The following is a 9871-nucleotide window of genomic DNA, read 5'->3' on the forward strand; positions in this document are numbered from 1 at the left end:
GCGCAGAGCAATTTGCAGCAGCATTCGTGTCATGTCGGGATGGCCGAGCGGTCTAAGGCGCCAGACTCAAGACAAAATGTTCTTCCACTCATCGCGTGGAGAATTCTGGTCCTCGAATGAGGGCGTGGGTTCGAATCCCACTTCCGACAACTTTTCCCTGCCACACAAAATTTTAGGCCTAAAATGCAAGTCTACCGAGCCGGATTTGAACCAGCGACCTAAGGATGCCTGAGTGGTATAAGTTCGTCTACAGTCCTCCGCTCTACCAACTGAGCTATCGGTGGATGTAGCATCGTACAGTTCTTGTGCAGGACTATGCAGGTCATGTCACGTTTGTAGTATGACGTGGTTTTTAAAATGATGCGATAGCTCGCACGTAGCAGAGGGTGGTTTCGATCCACCGACCTCTGGGTTATGGGCCCAGCACGCTTCCTCTGCGCCACTCTGCTGAAGGTAGGTAAGCTGAAATGTGTCTGATGTAAGGTGTAGTTTAGTATTGCGAACAGCACTCGAACTATGACCTTTTTACCATTTCCAGGGGGATTAGCTCACATGGTAGAGCGCTCGCTTTGCATGCGAGAGGTACCGGGATCGATGCCCGGATCCTCCAAGACGATGTTTTTAATTTATTTATTTTTATACTAATTTCAGTAGTTGCCAATGGTCATAAGAGGATTTATGATGCTCCTAAGATTACCTGGTATTAATAATAATAATAATAATACTAAACCGCGCTGCATATGTCTAGAGCATTTCTTGCTGTTTAATTTCGCATTGACAGTATACACAGTTTCAGCTTTTAACATGATCGACCGTGTGGCATTCGGGCATTGACGCCATCGCGAACATATTATTTAAATATGAACTCGTCCTCGGTAGTATAGTGGTAAGTATCCCCGCCTGTCACGCGGGAGACCGGGGTTCGATTCCCCGCCGGGGAGGTTCTTTTTATCTTGTCAATGTTTCGTTTCACGTCAGTAGCGTTCGCGGGACTGTCCGGGAATACAGATTTACGCCCGGTTAGCTCAGTCGGTAGAGCATCAGACTTTTAATCTGTGGGTCGCGGGTTCGAGTCCCTCATCGGGCGTAACAATTATTTGGTACGATGGTGAACTAACTTTCACCACAATGTCTTGTCGAAAGAGGATGAATAACGTAACATTTGCGGAGTGGCAAAGGCGAAGCAAACTTGATGGGGAACTAGCTCAGATGGTAGAGCGCTCGCTTAGCATGCGAGAGGTACCGGGATCGATGCCCGGGTTCTCCAATGCCTTTTCCATAGGCGTAAAATAAATGAAATTTGCGCAGAGCAATTTGCAGCAGCGTTCGTGTCATGTCGGGATGGCCGAGCGGTCTAAGGCGCCAGACTCAAGACAAAATGTTCTTCCACTCATCGCGTGGAGAATTCTGGTCCTCGAATGAGGGCGTAGGTTCGAATCCCACTTCCGACAACTTTTCCCTGCCACACAAAATTTTAGGCCTAAAATGCAATTCCACCGAGCCGGATTTGAACCAGCGACCTAAGGATGCCTGAGTGGTATAAGTTCGTCTACAGTCCTCCGCTCCACCAACTGAGCTATCGGTGGATGTAGCATCGTACAGTTCTTGTGCAGGACTATGCAGGTCATGTCACGTTTGTAGTATGACGTGGTTTTTAAAATGATGCGATAGCTCGCACGTAGCAGAGGGTGGTTTCGATCCATCGACCTCTGGGTTATGGGCCCAGCACGCTTCCTCTGCGCCACTCTGCTGAAGGTAGGTAAGCTGAAATGTTTCTGATGTAAGGTGTAGTTTAGTATTGCGAACAGCACTCGAACTATGACCTTTTTACCATTTCCAGGGGGATTAGCTCACATGGTAGAGCGCTCGCTTTGCATGCGAGAGGTACCGGGATCGATGCCCGGATCCTCCAAGACGATGTTTTTAATTTATTTATTTTTATACTAATTTCAGTAGTTGCCAATGGTCATAAGAGGATTTATGATGCTCCTAAGATTACCTGGTATTAATAATAATAATAATAATACTAAACCGCGCTGCATATGTCTAGAGCATTTCTTGCTGTTTAATTTCGCATTGACAGTATACACAGTTTCAGCTTTTAACATGATCGACCGTGTGGCATTCGGGCATTGACGCCATCGCGAACATATTATTTAAATATGAACTCGTCCTCGGTAGTATAGTGGTAAGTATTCCCGCCTGTCACGCGGGAGACCGGGGTTCGATTCCCCGCCGGGGAGGTTCTTTTTATCTTGTCAATGTTTCGTTTCACGTCAGTAGCGTTCGCGGGACTGTCCGGGAATACAGATTTACGCCCGGTTAGCTCAGTCGGTAGAGCATCAGACTTTTAATCTGAGGGTCGCGGGTTCGAGTCCCTCATCGGGCGTAACAATTATTTGGTACGATGGTGAACTAACTTTCACCACAATGTCTTGTCGAAAGAGGATGAATAACGTAACATTTGCGGAGTGGCAAAGGCGAAGCAAACTTGATGGGGAACTAGCTCAGATGGTAGAGCGCTCGCTTAGCATGCGAGAGGTACCGGGATCGATGCCCGGGTTCTCCAATGCCTTTTCCATAGGCGTAAAATAAATGAAATTTGTGCAGAGCAATTTGCAGCAGCGTTCGTGTCATGTCGGGATGGCCGAGCGGTCTAAGGCGCCAGACTCAAGACAAAATGTTCTTCCACTCATCGCGTGGAGAATTCTGGTCCTCGAATGAGGGCGTGGGTTCGAATCCCACTTCCGACAACTTTTCCCTGCCACACAAAATTTTAGGCCTAAAATGCAAGTCCACCGAGCCGGATTTGAACCAGCGACCTAAGGATGCCTGAGTGGTATAAGTTCGTCTACAGTCCTCCGCTCTACCAACTGAGCTATCGGTGGATGTAGCATCGTACAGTTCTTGTGCAGGACTATGCAGGTCATGTCACGTTTGTAGTATGACGTGGTTTTTAAAATGATGCGATAGCTCGCACGTAGCAGAGGGTGGTTTCGATCCACCGACCTCTGGGTTATGGGCCCAGCACGCTTCCTCTGCGCCACTCTGCTGAAGGTAGGTAAGCTGAAATGTGTCTGATGTAAGGTGTAGTTTAGTATTGCGAACAGCACTCAAACTATGACCTTTTTACCATTTCCAGGGGGATTAGCTCACATGGTAGAGCGCTCGCTTTGCATGCGAGAGGTACCGGGATCGATGCCCGGATCCTCCAAGACGATGTTTTTAATTTATTTATTTTTATACTAATTTCAGTAGTTGCCAATGGTCATAAGAGGATTTATGATGCTTCTAAGATTACCTGGTATTAATAATAATAATAATAATACTAAACCGCGCTGCATATGTCTAGAGCATTTCTTGCTGTTTAATTTCGCATTGACAGTTTACACAGTTTCAGCTTTTAACATGATCGACCGTGTGGCATTCGGGCATTGACGCCATCGCGAACATATTATTTAAATATGAACTCGTCCTCGGTAGTATAGTGGTAAGTATCCCCGCCTGTCACGCGGGAGACCGGGGTTCGATTCCCCGCCGGGGAGGTTCTTTTTATCTTGTCAATGTTTCGTTTCACGTCAGTAGCGTTCGCGGGACTGTCCGGGAATACAGATTTACGCCCGGTTAGCTCAGTCGGTAGAGCATCAGACTTTTAATCTGAGGGTCGCGGGTTCGAGTCCCTCATCGGGCGTAACAATTATTTGGTACGATGGTGAACTAACTTTCACCACAATGTCTTGTCGAAAGAGGATGAATAACGTAACATTTGCGGAGTGGCAAAGGCGAAGCAAACTTGATGGGGAACTAGCTCAGATGGTAGAGCGCTCGCTTAGCATGCGAGAGGTACCGGGATCGATGCCCGGGTTCTCCAATGCCTTTACCATAGGCGTAAAATAAATGAAATTTGCGCAGAGCAATTTGCAGCAGCGTTCGTGTCATGTCGGGATGGCCGAGCGGTCTAAGGCGCCAGACTCAAGACAAAATGTTCTTCCACTCATCGCGTGGAGAATTCTGGTCCTCGAATGAGGGCTTGGTTTCGAATCCCACTTCCGACAACTTTTCCCTGCCACACAAAATTTTAGGCCTAAAATGCAAGTCCACCGAGCCGGATTTGAACCAGCGACCTAAGGATGCCTGAGTGGTATAAGTTTGTCTACAGTCCTCCGCTCTACCAACTGAGCTATCGGTGGATGTAGCATCGTACAGTTCTTGTGCAGGACTATGCAGGTCATGTCACGTTTGTAGTATGACGTGGTTTTTAAAATGATGCGATAGCTCGCACGTAGCAGAGGGTGGTTTCGATCCACCGACCTCTGGGTTATGGGCCCAGCTCGCTTCCTCTGCGCCACTCTGCTGAAGGTAGGTAAGCTGAAATGTGTCTGATGTAAGGTGTAGTTTAGTATTGCGAACAGCACTCGAACTATGATCTTTTTACCATTTCCAGGGGGATTAGCTCACATGGTAGAGCGCTCGCTTTGCATGCGAGAGGTACCGGGATCGATGCCCGGATCCTCCAAGACGATGTTTTTAATTTATTTATTTTTATACTAATTTCAGTAGTTGCCAATGGTCATAAGAGGATTTATGATGCTCCTAAGATTACCTGGTATTAATAATAATAATAATAATAATACTAAACCGCGCTGCATATGTCTAGAGCATTTCTTGCTGTTTAATTTCGCATTGACAGTATACACAGTTTCAGCTTTTAACATGATCGACCGTGTGGCATTCGGGCATTGACGCCATCGCGAACATATTATTTAAATATGAACTCGTCCTCGGTAGTATAGTGGTAAGTATCCCCGCCTGTCACGCGGGAGACCGGGGTTCGATTCCCCGCCGGGGAGGTTCTTTTTATCTTGTCAATGTTTCGTTTCACGTCAGTAGCGTTCGCGGGACTGTCCGGGAATACAGATTTACGCCCGGTTAGCTCAGTCGGTAGAGCATCAGACTTTTAATCTGAGGGTCGCGGGTTCGAGTCCCTCATCGGGCGTAACAATTATTTGGTACGATGGTGAACTAACTTTCACCACAATGTCTTGTCGAAAGAGGATGAATAACGTAACATTTGCGGAGTGGCAAAGGCGAAGCAAACTTGATGGGGAACTAGCTCAGATGGTAGAGCGCTCGCTTAGCATGCGAGAGGTACCGGGATCGATGCCCGGGTTCTCCAATGCCTTTTCCATAGGCGTAAAATAAATGAAATTTGCGCAGAGCAATTTGCAGCAGCGTTCGTGTCATGTCGGGATGGCCGAGCGGTCTAAGGCGCCAGACTCAAGACAAAATGTTCTTCCACTCATCGCGTGGAGAATTCTGGTCCTCGAATGAGGGCGTGGGTTCGAATCCCACTTCCGACAACTTTTCCCTGCCACACAAAATTTTAGGCCTAAAATGCAAGTCCACCGAGCCGGATTTGAACCAGCGACCTAAGGATGCCTGAGTGGTATAAGTTCGTCTACAGTCCTCCGCTCTACCAACTGAGCTATCGGTGGATGTAGCATCGTACAGTTCTTGTGCAGGACTATGCAGGTCATGTCACGTTTGTAGTATGACGTGGTTTTTAAAATGATGCGATAGCTCGCACGTAGCAGAGGGTGGTTTCGATCCACCGACCTCTGGGTTATGGGCCCAGCACGCTTCCTCTGCGCCACTCTGCTGAAGGTAGGTAAGCTGAAATGTGTCTGATGTAAGGTGTAGTTTAGTATTGCGAACAGCACTCGAACTATGACCTTTTTACCATTTCCAGGGGGATTAGCTCACATGGTAGAGCGCTCGCTTTGCATGCGAGAGGTACCGGGATCGATGCCCGGATCCTCCAAGACGATGTTTTTAATTTATTTATTTTTATACTAATTTCAGTAGTTGCCAATGGTCATAAGAGGATTTATGATGCTCCTAAGATTACCTGGTATTAATAATAATAATAATAATACTAAACCGCGCTGCATATGTCTAGAGCATTTCTTGCTGTTTAATTTCGCATTGACAGTATACACAGTTTCAGCTTTTAACATGATCGACCGTGTGGCATTCGGGCATTGACGCCATCGCGAACATATTATTTAAATATGAACTCGTCCTCGGTAGTATAGTGGTAAGTATCCCCGCCTGTCACGCGGGAGACCGGGGTTCGATTCCCCGCCGGGAGGTTCTTTTTATCTTGTCAATGTTTCGTTTCACGTCAGTAGCGTTCGCGGGACTGTCCGGGAATACAGATTTACGCCCGGTTAGCTCAGTCGGTAGAGCATCAGACTTTTAATCTGAGGGTCGCGGGTTCGAGTCCTTCATCGGGCGTAACAATTATTTGGTACGATGGTGAACTAACTTTCACCACAATGTCTTGTCGAAAGAGGATGAATAACGTAACATTTGCGGAGTGGCAAAGGCGAAGCAAACTTGATGGGGAACTAGCTCAGATGGTAGAGCGCTCGCTTAGCATGCGAGAGGTACCGGGATGGATGCCCGGGTTCTCCAATGCCTTTTCCATAGGCGTAAAATAAATGAAATTTGCGCAGAGCAATTTGCAGCAGCGTTCGTGTCATGTCGGGATGGCCGAGCGGTCTAAGGCGCCAGACTCAAGACAAAATGTTCTTCCACTCATCGCGTGGAGAATTCTGGTCCTCGAATGAGGGCGTGGGTTCGAATCCCACTTCCGACAACTTTTCCCTGCCACACAAAATTTTAGGCCTAAAATGCAAGTCCACCGAGCCGGATTTGAACCAGCGACCTAAGGATGAGTGGTATAAGTTCGTCTACTGTCCTCCGCTCTACCAACTGAGCTATCGGTGGATGTAGCATCGTACAGTTCTTGTGCAGGACTATGCAGGTCATGTCACGTTTGTAGTATGACGTGGTTTTTAAAATGATGCGATAGCTCGCACGTAGCAGAGGGTGGTTTCGATCCACCGACCTCTGGGTTATGGGCCCAGCACGCTTCCTCTGCGCCACTCTGCTGAAGGTAGGTAAGCTGAAATGTGTCTGATGTAAGGTGTAGTTTAGTATTGCGAACAGCACTCGAACTATGACCTTTTTACCATTTCCAGGGGGATTAGCTCACATGGTAGAGCGCTCGCTTTGCATGCGAGAGGTACCGGGATCGATGCCCGGATCCTCCAAGACGATGTTTTTAATTTATTTATTTTTATACTAATTTCAGTAGTTGCCAATGGTCATAAGAGGATTTATGATGCTCCTAAGATTACCTGGTATTAATAATAATAATAATAATACTAAACCGCGCTGCATATGTCTAGAGCATTTCTTGCTGTTTAATTTCGCATTGACAGTATACACAGTTTCAGCTTTTAACATGATCGACCGTGTGGCATTCGGGCATTGACGCCATCGCGAACATATTATTTAAATATGAACTCGTCCTCGGTAGTATAGTGGTAAGTATCCCCGCCTGTCACGCGGGAGACCGGGGTTCGATTCCCCGCCGGGGAGGTTCTTTTTATCTTGTCAATGTTTCGTTTCACGTCAGTAGCGTTCGCGGGACTGTCCGGGAATACAGATTTACGCCCGGTTAGCTCAGTCGGTAGAGCATCAGACTTTTAATCTGAGGGTCGCGGGTTCGAGTCCCTCATCGGGCGTAACAATTATTTGGTACGATGGTGAACTAACTTTCACCACAATGTCTTGTCGAAAGAGGATGAATAACGTAACATTTGCGGAGTGGCAAAGGCGAAGCAAACTTGATGGGGAACTAGCTCAGATGGTAGAGCGCTCGCTTAGCATGCGAGAGGTACCGGGATCGATGCCCGGGTTCTCCAATGCCTTTTCCATAGGCGTAAAATAAATGAAATTTGCGCAGAGCAATTTGCAGCAGCGTTCGTGTCATGTCGGGATGGCCGAGCGGTCTAAGGCGCCAGACTCAAGACAAAATGTTCTTCCACTCATCGCGTGGAGAATTCTGGTCCTCGAATGAGGGCGTGGGTTCGAATCCCACTTCCGACAACTTTTCCCTGCCACACAAAATTTTAGGCCTAAAATGCAAGTCCACCGAGCCGGATTTGAACCAGCGACCTAAGGATGCCTGAGTGGTATAAGTTCGTCTACAGTCCTCCGCTCTACCAACTGAGCTATCGGTGAATGTAGCATCGTACAGTTCTTGTGCAGGACTATGCAGGTCATGTCACGTTTGTAGTATGACGTGGTTTTTAAAATGATGCGATAGCTCGCACGTAGCAGAGGGTGGTTTCGATTCACCGACCTCTGGGTTATGGGCCCAGCACGCTTCCTCTGCGCCACTCTGCTGAAGGTAAGTAAGCTGAAATGTGTCTGATGTAAGGTGTAGTTTAGTATTGCGAACAGCACTCGAACTATGACCTTTTTACCATTTCCAGGGGGATTAGCTCACATGGTAGAGCGCTCGCTTTGCATGCAAGAGGTACCGGGATCGATGCCCGGATCCTCCAAGACGATGTTTTTAATTTATTTATTTTTATACTAATTTCAGTAGTTGCCAATGGTCATAAGAGGATTTATGATGCTCCTAAGATTACCTGGTATTAATAATAATAATAATAATACTAAACCGCGCTGCATATGTCTAGAGCATTTCTTTCTGTTTAATTTCGCATTGACAGTATACACAGTTTCAGCTTTTAACATGATCGACCGTGTGGCATTCGGGCATTGACGCCATCGCGAACATATTATTTAAATATGAACTCGTCCTCGGTAGTATAGTGGTAAGTATCCCCGCCTGTCACGCGGGAGACCGGGGTTCGATTCCCCGCCGGGGAGGTTCTTTTTATCTTGTCAATGTTTCGTTTCACGTCAGTAGCGTTCGCGGGACTGTCCGGGAATACAGATTTACGCCCGGTTAGCTCAGTCGGTAGAGCATCAGACTTTTAATCTGAGGGTCGCGGGTTCGAGTCCCTCATCGGGCGTAACAATTATTTGGTACGATGGTGAACTAACTTTCACCACAATGTCTTGTCGAAAGAGGATGAATAACGTAACATTTGCGGAGTGGCAAAGGCGAAGCAAACTTGATGGGGAACTAGCTCAGATGGTAGAGCGCTCGCTTAGCATGCGAGAGGTACCGGGATCGATGCCCGGGTTCTCCAATGCCTTTTCCATAGGCGTAAAATAAATGAAATTTGCGCAGAGCAATTTGCAGCAGCGTTCGTGTCATGTCGGGATGGCCGAGCGGTCTAAGGCGCCAGACTCAAGACAAAATGTTCTTCCACTCATCGCGTGGAGAATTCTGGTCCTCGAATGAGGGCGTGGGTTCGAATCCCACTTCCGACAACTTTTCCCTGCCACACAAAATTTTAGGCCTAAAATGCAAGTCCACCGAGCCGGATTTGAACCAGCGACCTAAGGATGCCTGAGTGGTATAAGTTCGTCTACAGTCCTCCGCTCTACCAACTGAGCTATCGGTGGATGTAGCATCGTACAGTTCTTGTGCAGGACTATGCAGGTCATGTCACGTTTGTAGTATGACGTGGTTTTTAAAATGATGCGATAGCTCGCACGTAGCAGAGGGTGGTTTCGATCCACCGACCTCTGGGTTATGGGCCCAGCACGCTTCCTCTGCGCCACTCTGCTGAAGGTAGGTAAGCTGAAATGTGTCTGATGTAAGGTGTAGTTTAGTATTGCGAACAGCACTCGAACTATGACATTTTTACCATTTCCAGGGGGATTAGCTCACATGGTAGAGCGCTCGCTTTGCATGCGAGAGGTACCGGGATCGATGCCCGGATCCTCCAAGACGATGTTTTTAATTTATTTATTTTTATACTAATTTCAGTAGTTGCCAATGGTCATAAGAGGATTTATGATGCTCCTAAGATTACCTGGTATTAATAATAATAATAATAATACTAAACCGCGCTGCATATGTCTAGAGCATTTCTTG

The 9871-nt window shown here is 47.2% G+C and overlaps 41 non-coding genes across 41 annotated transcripts; 33 read left to right on the forward strand and 8 right to left on the reverse strand.

Annotated features, from left to right (window-relative positions):
- The first annotated feature begins 33 nt into the window (after positions 1 to 33).
- On the forward strand, positions 34 to 149 carry Trnal-caa (transfer RNA leucine (anticodon CAA)). The gene is made up of 2 exons: positions 34 to 71; positions 104 to 149. It is a non-coding gene; the product is annotated as a tRNA-Leu (tRNA).
- Positions 150 to 190: 41 nt separating this feature from the next.
- Trnay-gua (transfer RNA tyrosine (anticodon GUA)) lies at positions 191 to 284 on the reverse strand. The gene is made up of 2 exons: positions 248 to 284; positions 191 to 226 (listed from the first exon to the last, which is right to left on the reverse strand). It is a non-coding gene; the product is annotated as a tRNA-Tyr (tRNA).
- A 253-nt stretch (positions 285 to 537) lies between these two features.
- Positions 538 to 610, forward strand: Trnaa-ugc (transfer RNA alanine (anticodon UGC)). Its single transcript has one exon. It is a non-coding gene; the product is annotated as a tRNA-Ala (tRNA).
- Positions 611 to 869: 259 nt separating this feature from the next.
- On the forward strand, positions 870 to 941 carry Trnad-guc (transfer RNA aspartic acid (anticodon GUC)). The gene has a single exon. It is a non-coding gene; the product is annotated as a tRNA-Asp (tRNA).
- A 73-nt stretch (positions 942 to 1014) lies between these two features.
- On the forward strand, positions 1015 to 1087 carry Trnak-uuu (transfer RNA lysine (anticodon UUU)). Its single transcript has one exon. It is a non-coding gene; the product is annotated as a tRNA-Lys (tRNA).
- Positions 1088 to 1194: 107 nt separating this feature from the next.
- Positions 1195 to 1267, forward strand: Trnaa-agc (transfer RNA alanine (anticodon AGC)). Its single transcript has one exon. It is a non-coding gene; the product is annotated as a tRNA-Ala (tRNA).
- A 68-nt stretch (positions 1268 to 1335) lies between these two features.
- On the forward strand, positions 1336 to 1451 carry Trnal-caa (transfer RNA leucine (anticodon CAA)). The gene is made up of 2 exons: positions 1336 to 1373; positions 1406 to 1451. It is a non-coding gene; the product is annotated as a tRNA-Leu (tRNA).
- A 41-nt stretch (positions 1452 to 1492) lies between these two features.
- Positions 1493 to 1586, reverse strand: Trnay-gua (transfer RNA tyrosine (anticodon GUA)). Its single transcript has 2 exons — positions 1550 to 1586; positions 1493 to 1528 (listed from the first exon to the last, which is right to left on the reverse strand). It is a non-coding gene; the product is annotated as a tRNA-Tyr (tRNA).
- Positions 1587 to 1839: 253 nt separating this feature from the next.
- Positions 1840 to 1912, forward strand: Trnaa-ugc (transfer RNA alanine (anticodon UGC)). The gene has a single exon. It is a non-coding gene; the product is annotated as a tRNA-Ala (tRNA).
- A 259-nt stretch (positions 1913 to 2171) lies between these two features.
- Positions 2172 to 2243, forward strand: Trnad-guc (transfer RNA aspartic acid (anticodon GUC)). Its single transcript has one exon. It is a non-coding gene; the product is annotated as a tRNA-Asp (tRNA).
- Positions 2244 to 2316: 73 nt separating this feature from the next.
- Positions 2317 to 2389, forward strand: Trnak-uuu (transfer RNA lysine (anticodon UUU)). Its single transcript has one exon. It is a non-coding gene; the product is annotated as a tRNA-Lys (tRNA).
- A 107-nt stretch (positions 2390 to 2496) lies between these two features.
- On the forward strand, positions 2497 to 2569 carry Trnaa-agc (transfer RNA alanine (anticodon AGC)). Its single transcript has one exon. It is a non-coding gene; the product is annotated as a tRNA-Ala (tRNA).
- A 68-nt stretch (positions 2570 to 2637) lies between these two features.
- Trnal-caa (transfer RNA leucine (anticodon CAA)) lies at positions 2638 to 2753 on the forward strand. The gene is made up of 2 exons: positions 2638 to 2675; positions 2708 to 2753. It is a non-coding gene; the product is annotated as a tRNA-Leu (tRNA).
- Positions 2754 to 2794: 41 nt separating this feature from the next.
- On the reverse strand, positions 2795 to 2888 carry Trnay-gua (transfer RNA tyrosine (anticodon GUA)). The gene is made up of 2 exons: positions 2852 to 2888; positions 2795 to 2830 (listed from the first exon to the last, which is right to left on the reverse strand). It is a non-coding gene; the product is annotated as a tRNA-Tyr (tRNA).
- Positions 2889 to 3141: 253 nt separating this feature from the next.
- On the forward strand, positions 3142 to 3214 carry Trnaa-ugc (transfer RNA alanine (anticodon UGC)). Its single transcript has one exon. It is a non-coding gene; the product is annotated as a tRNA-Ala (tRNA).
- A 259-nt stretch (positions 3215 to 3473) lies between these two features.
- Trnad-guc (transfer RNA aspartic acid (anticodon GUC)) lies at positions 3474 to 3545 on the forward strand. Its single transcript has one exon. It is a non-coding gene; the product is annotated as a tRNA-Asp (tRNA).
- A 73-nt stretch (positions 3546 to 3618) lies between these two features.
- On the forward strand, positions 3619 to 3691 carry Trnak-uuu (transfer RNA lysine (anticodon UUU)). The gene has a single exon. It is a non-coding gene; the product is annotated as a tRNA-Lys (tRNA).
- A 107-nt stretch (positions 3692 to 3798) lies between these two features.
- Positions 3799 to 3871, forward strand: Trnaa-agc (transfer RNA alanine (anticodon AGC)). The gene has a single exon. It is a non-coding gene; the product is annotated as a tRNA-Ala (tRNA).
- A 225-nt stretch (positions 3872 to 4096) lies between these two features.
- Trnay-gua (transfer RNA tyrosine (anticodon GUA)) lies at positions 4097 to 4190 on the reverse strand. The gene is made up of 2 exons: positions 4154 to 4190; positions 4097 to 4132 (listed from the first exon to the last, which is right to left on the reverse strand). It is a non-coding gene; the product is annotated as a tRNA-Tyr (tRNA).
- Positions 4191 to 4443: 253 nt separating this feature from the next.
- Positions 4444 to 4516, forward strand: Trnaa-ugc (transfer RNA alanine (anticodon UGC)). Its single transcript has one exon. It is a non-coding gene; the product is annotated as a tRNA-Ala (tRNA).
- A 262-nt stretch (positions 4517 to 4778) lies between these two features.
- Positions 4779 to 4850, forward strand: Trnad-guc (transfer RNA aspartic acid (anticodon GUC)). The gene has a single exon. It is a non-coding gene; the product is annotated as a tRNA-Asp (tRNA).
- A 73-nt stretch (positions 4851 to 4923) lies between these two features.
- Trnak-uuu (transfer RNA lysine (anticodon UUU)) lies at positions 4924 to 4996 on the forward strand. Its single transcript has one exon. It is a non-coding gene; the product is annotated as a tRNA-Lys (tRNA).
- Positions 4997 to 5103: 107 nt separating this feature from the next.
- Trnaa-agc (transfer RNA alanine (anticodon AGC)) lies at positions 5104 to 5176 on the forward strand. The gene has a single exon. It is a non-coding gene; the product is annotated as a tRNA-Ala (tRNA).
- Positions 5177 to 5244: 68 nt separating this feature from the next.
- On the forward strand, positions 5245 to 5360 carry Trnal-caa (transfer RNA leucine (anticodon CAA)). Its single transcript has 2 exons — positions 5245 to 5282; positions 5315 to 5360. It is a non-coding gene; the product is annotated as a tRNA-Leu (tRNA).
- Positions 5361 to 5401: 41 nt separating this feature from the next.
- Positions 5402 to 5495, reverse strand: Trnay-gua (transfer RNA tyrosine (anticodon GUA)). The gene is made up of 2 exons: positions 5459 to 5495; positions 5402 to 5437 (listed from the first exon to the last, which is right to left on the reverse strand). It is a non-coding gene; the product is annotated as a tRNA-Tyr (tRNA).
- Positions 5496 to 5748: 253 nt separating this feature from the next.
- Positions 5749 to 5821, forward strand: Trnaa-ugc (transfer RNA alanine (anticodon UGC)). The gene has a single exon. It is a non-coding gene; the product is annotated as a tRNA-Ala (tRNA).
- Positions 5822 to 6224: 403 nt separating this feature from the next.
- Positions 6225 to 6297, forward strand: Trnak-uuu (transfer RNA lysine (anticodon UUU)). Its single transcript has one exon. It is a non-coding gene; the product is annotated as a tRNA-Lys (tRNA).
- A 248-nt stretch (positions 6298 to 6545) lies between these two features.
- Positions 6546 to 6661, forward strand: Trnal-caa (transfer RNA leucine (anticodon CAA)). The gene is made up of 2 exons: positions 6546 to 6583; positions 6616 to 6661. It is a non-coding gene; the product is annotated as a tRNA-Leu (tRNA).
- Positions 6662 to 6702: 41 nt separating this feature from the next.
- Trnay-gua (transfer RNA tyrosine (anticodon GUA)) lies at positions 6703 to 6792 on the reverse strand. Its single transcript is given in 2 exon segments — positions 6703 to 6738; positions 6756 to 6792. It is a non-coding gene; the product is annotated as a tRNA-Tyr (tRNA).
- Positions 6793 to 7045: 253 nt separating this feature from the next.
- Positions 7046 to 7118, forward strand: Trnaa-ugc (transfer RNA alanine (anticodon UGC)). The gene has a single exon. It is a non-coding gene; the product is annotated as a tRNA-Ala (tRNA).
- Positions 7119 to 7377: 259 nt separating this feature from the next.
- Positions 7378 to 7449, forward strand: Trnad-guc (transfer RNA aspartic acid (anticodon GUC)). Its single transcript has one exon. It is a non-coding gene; the product is annotated as a tRNA-Asp (tRNA).
- Positions 7450 to 7522: 73 nt separating this feature from the next.
- On the forward strand, positions 7523 to 7595 carry Trnak-uuu (transfer RNA lysine (anticodon UUU)). Its single transcript has one exon. It is a non-coding gene; the product is annotated as a tRNA-Lys (tRNA).
- A 107-nt stretch (positions 7596 to 7702) lies between these two features.
- On the forward strand, positions 7703 to 7775 carry Trnaa-agc (transfer RNA alanine (anticodon AGC)). The gene has a single exon. It is a non-coding gene; the product is annotated as a tRNA-Ala (tRNA).
- Positions 7776 to 7843: 68 nt separating this feature from the next.
- Trnal-caa (transfer RNA leucine (anticodon CAA)) lies at positions 7844 to 7959 on the forward strand. Its single transcript has 2 exons — positions 7844 to 7881; positions 7914 to 7959. It is a non-coding gene; the product is annotated as a tRNA-Leu (tRNA).
- Positions 7960 to 8000: 41 nt separating this feature from the next.
- Positions 8001 to 8094, reverse strand: Trnay-gua (transfer RNA tyrosine (anticodon GUA)). The gene is made up of 2 exons: positions 8058 to 8094; positions 8001 to 8036 (listed from the first exon to the last, which is right to left on the reverse strand). It is a non-coding gene; the product is annotated as a tRNA-Tyr (tRNA).
- Positions 8095 to 8679: 585 nt separating this feature from the next.
- Positions 8680 to 8751, forward strand: Trnad-guc (transfer RNA aspartic acid (anticodon GUC)). Its single transcript has one exon. It is a non-coding gene; the product is annotated as a tRNA-Asp (tRNA).
- Positions 8752 to 8824: 73 nt separating this feature from the next.
- On the forward strand, positions 8825 to 8897 carry Trnak-uuu (transfer RNA lysine (anticodon UUU)). The gene has a single exon. It is a non-coding gene; the product is annotated as a tRNA-Lys (tRNA).
- A 107-nt stretch (positions 8898 to 9004) lies between these two features.
- Trnaa-agc (transfer RNA alanine (anticodon AGC)) lies at positions 9005 to 9077 on the forward strand. Its single transcript has one exon. It is a non-coding gene; the product is annotated as a tRNA-Ala (tRNA).
- A 68-nt stretch (positions 9078 to 9145) lies between these two features.
- Positions 9146 to 9261, forward strand: Trnal-caa (transfer RNA leucine (anticodon CAA)). Its single transcript has 2 exons — positions 9146 to 9183; positions 9216 to 9261. It is a non-coding gene; the product is annotated as a tRNA-Leu (tRNA).
- A 41-nt stretch (positions 9262 to 9302) lies between these two features.
- On the reverse strand, positions 9303 to 9396 carry Trnay-gua (transfer RNA tyrosine (anticodon GUA)). The gene is made up of 2 exons: positions 9360 to 9396; positions 9303 to 9338 (listed from the first exon to the last, which is right to left on the reverse strand). It is a non-coding gene; the product is annotated as a tRNA-Tyr (tRNA).
- A 253-nt stretch (positions 9397 to 9649) lies between these two features.
- Trnaa-ugc (transfer RNA alanine (anticodon UGC)) lies at positions 9650 to 9722 on the forward strand. The gene has a single exon. It is a non-coding gene; the product is annotated as a tRNA-Ala (tRNA).
- The last annotated feature ends 149 nt before the right edge of the window (positions 9723 to 9871 follow it).

This window comes from Hydractinia symbiolongicarpus, chromosome 3 (assembly GCF_029227915.1).
Source record: "Hydractinia symbiolongicarpus strain clone_291-10 chromosome 3, HSymV2.1, whole genome shotgun sequence".
In the NCBI taxonomy this organism is placed as follows: Eukaryota; Metazoa; Cnidaria; class Hydrozoa; order Anthoathecata; family Hydractiniidae; genus Hydractinia; species Hydractinia symbiolongicarpus.